Genomic DNA, 6,848 nt, shown 5'->3' with positions numbered 1-6,848 from the left:
TGAAAAAGGTATAAAGCAAAGCCTTCTCCTTTAGGGAGTCTATACTTTGTAAGGAAGAACATGAAGAAGTGTAAAACAATAACAAATAATATGGATAAATAAGCTTTGTTGCTGATTAGAGGGAAAAATCACTAAGTCTGGAGTAGTCAGGACAGGAGACCTGAAAAAACTGTAATTTGAATTCAACATTTATGTTTCAATAGGACTCAGATATGGAAAGGATGGTTACTCTAGAGAGTAGAGACTACATGTACAAAAGCACAAGGGTAAGAATGAACACAGAATGTAGGTAACACAATAAACTGAACATAGAATGTAGACAACACAATAAACTGAGCAGCTCTCAGTAGAAGGACAAGTACTGATAGGCAGGGTATTGAAAGTCAATCAGAGTTGACACAGAAAAATGTGAGCAAGGGTGGTTTGTAAACACGGCTGTGCTCAGGCCTCACGGGCAACCGAAAGAATCCTGAACTAGTGACCTGGAAGGGATACTAGATGGAAACTTGAGAAAGGACTGCTTACTTGATAAAAGCTAAGGCATTCCTGGAAGCGGCATAAATAAAGCTCATGGCCCACCAGCCAGAAAGTATTCTTGCCACGAGAAAAAGAATGTGATAAGTCATTCAACTTATGAAATTCAAGTTACATGTGAATTCTGCCAGGCAATACAAGGACCTGTGGAATATGAGTGATGACAAACCCTTTCTATGCACTGCGCCTGGATGTGGCCAGATCAGACCCTAACACCAACAAGATTCTTGAAAAACTGTGAAGAAGTGGATTTGTTTAATGAGTTGGCAAGTCCATTTGAGAATGAATTCAAGAAAGCTTCAGAAGACAACATTAAAAAAATGCCTCTAGATTTATCCCCTCTTGCAACACCTATCATAAGAAGCAAAATTGAGGAGCCTTCTGTTGTAGAAACAACTCACCAGGATAGTCCTTTACCTCATCCAGAGTCTACTACCAGTGATGAGAAGGTGATCTCATCCAGATCCATAATTTTAATAAACATCTACATACTGATGACTCCCAAATTTCTGTGGACTTAGGAAGTACCACTGGCACAAACTGCACAGCCCACATCAGCTATTGTTCGTCCAGCATCATTACAGGTTCCCAATGTGCTGCTAACAAGTTCTGACTCAAGTGTCATTATTCAGCAGGCAGTACCTTCACCAACCTCAAGTACTGTAATCACCCAGGCACCATCCTCTAACAGGCCAATTGTCCCTGTACCGGGCCCATTTCCTCTTCTGTTACATCTTCCTAATGGACAAGCCATGCCTGTTGCTATTCCTGCATCAATTACAAGTTCTAATGTGCATGTTTCAGCTGCAGTCCCACTCGTTCCACCAGTCACCATGGTGCCTAGTGTTCCAGGAATCCCAGGTCCTTCGTCTCCCCAACCAGTACAGTCAGAAGCAAAAATGAGATTAAAAGCTGCTTTGACCCAGCAACATCCTCCAGTTACCAATGGTGATACTGTCAAAGGTCATGGTAGTGGACTGGTTAGGACTCAGTCAGAGGAATCTTGACCACAGTCATTACAACAGCCAGCCACATCCACTACAGAAACTCTGGCTTCTCCAGCTCACACAACTCCATAGACCCAAAGTACAAGTGGTCATCTGAGAAGAGCAGCTAATGAAGATCCTGATGAAAAAAAGAGAAAGTTCTTAGAGCAAAATAGAGCAGCAGCTTCAAGATGCCGACAAAAAAGGAAAGTCTGGGTTCAGTCTTTACAGAAGAAAGCAGAAGACTTGAGTTCATTAAATGTTCAACTGCAGAGTGAAGTCACCCTGCTGAAAAATGAAGTGGCACAGCTGAAACAGCTTCTTCTGGCTCATAAAGATTAGCCTGTAACTGCCATGCAGAAGAAATGTGGCTATCATACTGCTGTAAAAGATCATAGTTCAGAAGACATTTCAGTGCCGAGCAGTCCACATACAGAAGCTATACAACATAGTTCGGTCAGCACATCCAGTGGAGTCAGTTCAACCTCCAAGGCAGAAGCTGTAGCCACTTCAGTCCTCACCCAGATGGCGGACAAGAGTACAGAGCCTGCTCTTTCACAGATCGTTACGGCTCCTTCCTCCCAGTCACAGCCCTCCGGAAGTTGATTAAAAACTTGCAGTACAACAATGTTAGCTACTCATTAGTGACTTCAAAGGGAAATCAAGGAAAGACCAGTTTCCATTTATGTGAAATCTGTGGTTGTAAATTTTTTTTTTACTTGAAATTAAATTTGGCTGTAAAGTTGGTGTAGCAGCAGTTGATCAGACTGAAAAACAGTTTTTAGTCTCTGGAAAAAGACTGATTTTGCTTTTTTTTTAATATAAATATTGTTAGATTTATTAATTTTTCTGTGCTCAGTGTATAAATTGTATTATAATTCATTGTGGTTTATTTCACTTTTAATTTGCTGGTGTTTTAATAAATGGGGGTGTTACTGAAAAAATGTGAGCAAGGAAAAAAATCACTGATCATTTCTTTCTTTTTATGATTATTATTATACTTTAATTTCTGGGGTACATGTACAGAACACGCAGGTTTTTTACAAAGGTATACATGTGCCATGGTGGTTTGCTGCATCCGTCACCCCTCATCTACATTAGGTATTTATCCTAATGCTATCCCTCCCCTAGCCCCCTACCCACTGCTATCCCTCCCCTAGCTCCCACCCCCTGACAGGCCCCAGTGTGTGATGTTACCCTCCCTGTGTCCATGTGTTTTCATTGTTCAATACCCACGTATGAGTAAGAACATGTAGTATTTGGTTTTCTGTTCTTGTATCAGTTTGCTGAGAATGATGGTTTCCAGCTTCATCCATGTCCCTGCAAAGAACATGAACTCATCCTTTTTTATGGTTACATAGTATTCCATGGTGTATATGTGCCACATTTTCTTTATCTGGTCTATTATTGATGGGCATTTGGGCTGTTTCCAAGTCTTTGCTATTGCGAACAGTGCCAAAATAAACATACATTGTGTCTTTGTAATAGAATTATTTATAATCATGTGGGTATATACCCAGTAATGGGACTGCTGGGTCAAAATCACTGAACATTTCTAAAGAAGTACTATGATAGCCAGGTGTGTTGACTCATGTCTGCAATCCCAGGACTTTGGAAGGCTGAGATAAGTAGATAACTTGAGGGCAGGAGTTCAAGACCATCTTGGCCAACATGGCAAAATCCCATCTCTACTAAAAATACAAAAATTAGCTGAGCATGGTGGTGCATGCTCGTAATCCCAGCTACTAGGGAGGCTGAAACAGAGGAATCACTTGAACCCAGGAGGTGGCGGTTGCAGTGAGCGAAGACCATGCCACTGCACTCTAGCCTGGGTGACAGAGCAAGTCTCTAACTCAAAAAAAATAAAAAAGCACTGTGACAGAATCAGTGTTGTAGACCTTCTAGAAAGGTAAGCCAGTAGTGACATCAAAGTTGGAGTAGAGTAGAAATACTTCAGGTTGCAAGGATTATATATTATAACCTTTTTCCAGATCTTCCAGAAACCCCTATTTATTGATCCTCAGCCCATCATGGATAGAAAATTCATTTATTCAAGCAATATATATTTTTTCAAAAATTAAAATTCTGTTAAGAGTATTAATTGAAGATATTCTAGATTTACTTCATCTGACTTCTGAAACTTAAAACATAAAAAACAATGTGTAGATACTTGAGTCTGTATAACAATGAAGAGAGTTCAGCTAGGAAAGAAATGACCACTGGCCATTAAGAGATTCCAAATATGTCCTTAAAGACAAAAAGTGGACAGAAGTGTACTGACAACTGAAGCAGAATATAATACACTAGTGTCCCACGATCCTTTGGGTGTTGCTTTGCCAGCTGGAAACTTCTGTGGCTGGCGGTGCCTCTGCTTGAGCTTCGCCCACACCCACTGGACTTGTTCTGCCTATTGGACTTGTTCCACCTACTCGACCCAGCCCACTGTACTTGGCTCGAATTACTGCTCTGGATCCCACGCCTGCTAAGGGTGAGCCAGGCACTCAGTTACAAAGGATGTGTGAGCAGGCAAGCGTGGAATCCAGCCACTGCGCACAGCCAGGCATATCAGCTGCTGCTGCGGAGTGGGCAGGTCCAAGCACCAACACAAGCACTGGCTCCATGTGAGGCTATGGCTGAACCAGATGCCTCTTCTGCTGCAGAGACCAGTGTCTGGATGAGGGGAACAATGTGGTACCCAAAAGCTTGGAGATGCCAGGAAACACAAAGCCCCCAAAGAGGGTGTTACAGCATGTCATAGCTCTGGCTCAGGAAGCCCTGAGGTCTGGGCTCCCAGAGGGCTGCAGCTCTTCTCTCTCTCTCATCGCCTGCAGTGCAGCAAGTGGAGGTTGGAGGCATGTTTCAATGGAGCATGTTTCAGCCAGTCTGTATTACAGCTCTTTCAGTCCCACCACCCCATTCCAGTTTGTGGTTGCCCCAGCCCCACTGCTGCTTCCCACCGTGTGGGGTGGCCACCCAGCACCAACAGCCGACGGGAGTGCTATAGTGTTACAGCAGCTCTGCCTCAGGAAATTCCAAGGTCTGGGCCCCCAGAAGGGTGGCCACTCTTCACTCTCACACTCCAGAAGCATGTCACTGACCAGGGCTTGGAAAATTGGCCATGAAAGCATTACAGCTCCTTTCACACCCACCACTCAGTGGATCTCTAGTAATTGCCCCATGTCCAGGAAGAATGAGGTTACATGGCCAACTGGAGGGTGAACAAGGCAGAGAGGAACTTTATTGAGCAACAGAACAGCTCTCAGAAGAGAGAAGACCTGTAGTGGGTACCTCCTTTCCACAGGCAGGTCATCCTGAAGAGTATCTGAGTCTGGATGAGTCCAGAGTTCTTAAGGGCTCAGAAGGGGGGAAGTGCATGCTGATTTATCCATGGGCAGCTATGGGCAGGCCTGGAAAAAACACTGTAAGTTCTCACTCTGGCTTGTGGACTACATCCATAACTGGTAGTCTGGCTCCCAGGCTTCAGGCCATCCCTGGCTTCAAAATGGGGTTTCACCAGGGACCTGCCTCTTCCCACCTAGGAATCTGTCTGCCTCCCATTGCCATCAACATGCCATCTGTGCCCAAGCTGTCCATACTTAGGGGAGCCCACAGGCCCACACCAAGCTGCCCTCAGCATCCCCAGCCTCCCTCTGAGTGAATCAGCACCCAAGGTTTCAGAAGGGGCTGAGGTGGTGGTGGAGGGGGCGGGGCTGGTGTGTCAGTGCTATACCAAATATGCACACACTTGGCTGGGTCACAACAGTGCCCAGGCTAAGCTAGAATTTTGCTCCACACCAGAATGGACACTAAGAGTAGGGAGATGCCACAGAGTGGAAGCAGGTACTTCTGAGCCTGTCAGGACAAGAGGTTTCCCAGGACCCCGAGAGCACAGGGATGCCCAGGTCCAGAGCCATGGCTGGGTGGCTGCAGTTGTTCCTAGGAGTGCAGGCTCCTGCCTTGCCAAATCAGTAGAGTGTGAGGCTCTCACTGGGATCATCTGTTCCAGCCCCTGCTGGCTCCATGAAGGGCACAACCCCAGGTGCACCTCCCCAACTGCAGCTGGCTTCCCTGCAGCAGCTACTCCAAATGAACCATTGCCACCATCACTAGGAGGAAGCTGCAATTGAGATAAAATCTGGCCTGTGCACTGAAACCTTAGAGAAATTCTAGGTTCAGAGCACCTGAGGAACTATCTCTAAGGAACATTAAGAAAAGAATGAGAAGGGTGGCTAAGAACAGAGATTAAAGATCTGAATACAAGAAAACTATACCAATCAAATCCACTGTTTTCTTCCATATCTGTCCATAGCAAATACAAGGACCCTAATATTTACCTCCAGCCAAAAATAATAATAAAAAGATAAGCCTCCTTTGTGGCAAAACTTCATCTCTCTGACCCTTTACATCTAGGCAGGACCATGTGTCTAGTTTTAGCCAATGGAATATAGGAAGTAATCTGTCATTTCCTTGCTCAAGCAATTAAGAGGTGCCTTCTCCATCCTCTCTTCCCCTTCCATTACAAGTGACAGAGAATCACAGGGCATTTTAAGGATAGCATACCATAAAACAGAAGGAATTAGGGTCACTGAATCATCATATGAAGGAAAGCTGCTTGCTAAGAACACCTTCAGTGGACAGTTAAAGGATTAAAAAAATACACTGCTATTTTGTTGTCATTAAGATCTTCAGGCTCATGATTGAAGATGGCCGAATAGGAACAGCCCTGGAGTGCAGTTTCCAGTGAGAACAAGGCAAAAGGTAAGTGATCACCACATTTCCAAACGAGTTTTTACTGCCTACAGACCCGAAGATTCCCAGGCTGCAAAGCACCAAAAGTTTCCAGCACAGCTGTTTCAGCCGGCACTGCCAGTTTCCACACAAAAATTCACACAAATCTGGGTGGCCGTTTCAACTCGCACCTGGATCGCCTGGGAGACAGAGTTGCCTATTCAACTGAAAAAGACAGGGCTGAAACAGAAAGCCAGGTGATCTGGCTTGGCAAGTCCCACCCCACAAAGAGCAGCAATCTGAAACACTCTGGATTGAGAGTTTCGCAACAACCATGCGGTGAAGGAGGTCTGCCACTACCGAGGCAGTCCACCACTATCAAGACAGTCTGCCAGTACCAAGGAAGTCCACCATTACCAAGGAAGTCCGCCAATACCGAGGCAGTCCACCATTACCAAGGCAGTTCACCATTACAGAGGCAGTCCGCCATTACTGAGGCAGACCATCATTACCGAGGCAGTTCTAACTGTACCTCTATAAACAAAACCACAAGGAATTTTACACAGCAGCTGGGCAGAGCCCATGGCAGCTCAACAATGC

At 45.0% G+C, this 6,848-nt stretch overlaps 1 pseudogene across 1 annotated transcript; it reads left to right on the top strand.

Annotated features, from left to right (window-relative positions):
• The first annotated feature begins 471 nt into the window (after nucleotides 1–471).
• On the top strand, nucleotides 472–2,253 carry LOC100386438 (cyclic AMP-dependent transcription factor ATF-2-like; annotated as a pseudogene). Its single transcript, XR_004729869.3, has 2 exons — nucleotides 472–983; nucleotides 1,056–2,253. The product of XR_004729869.3 is annotated as a cyclic AMP-dependent transcription factor ATF-2-like (transcript).
• The last annotated feature ends 4,595 nt before the right edge of the window (nucleotides 2,254–6,848 follow it).

This window comes from Callithrix jacchus, chromosome 8 (assembly GCF_049354715.1).
Source record: "Callithrix jacchus isolate 240 chromosome 8, calJac240_pri, whole genome shotgun sequence".
NCBI lineage: Eukaryota > Metazoa > Chordata > Mammalia > Primates > Cebidae > Callithrix > Callithrix jacchus.
Note: the sequence above shows the minus strand (reverse complement) of the source record. Positions and strands in the feature narration are given on the sequence as shown.